Here is a 341-nt window from a genome sequence, read left to right on the forward strand (position 1 = left end):
TATTTGTCATTCATATTATAGAATAAAAAAAAGAATGAAGATGAAAATGTGAAAATGTTAATTTTAACGCTTTGTTAGAGAGAACGTTTCTGTTTTCACGACTGAAACTTAACGCTGACAAAAGCAGCAGAATCGCTTTGGTGGATTTATGGAGAAGTTGCAAAAACTTACAGTCACGACGTCCAAAAGTCCAGCAGAGGGTCAGGCAGGCAGGTACGCAACAGTTTGGTTCAAGCAAACAGGTCACAGATGCTGGAAAACAAAGAGGTGATGCACACTGAAGCTTTGTCAGTGACTGCGGTGAAGAGGCTGCTATAAGAGGTGCTGATATGGAGATGGGC

This window comes from Anarrhichthys ocellatus, unplaced genomic scaffold (assembly GCF_004355925.1).
Source record: "Anarrhichthys ocellatus isolate YVR2014 unplaced genomic scaffold, GSC_Weel_1.0 scaffold2725, whole genome shotgun sequence".
In the NCBI taxonomy this organism is placed as follows: Eukaryota; Metazoa; Chordata; class Actinopteri; order Perciformes; family Anarhichadidae; genus Anarrhichthys; species Anarrhichthys ocellatus.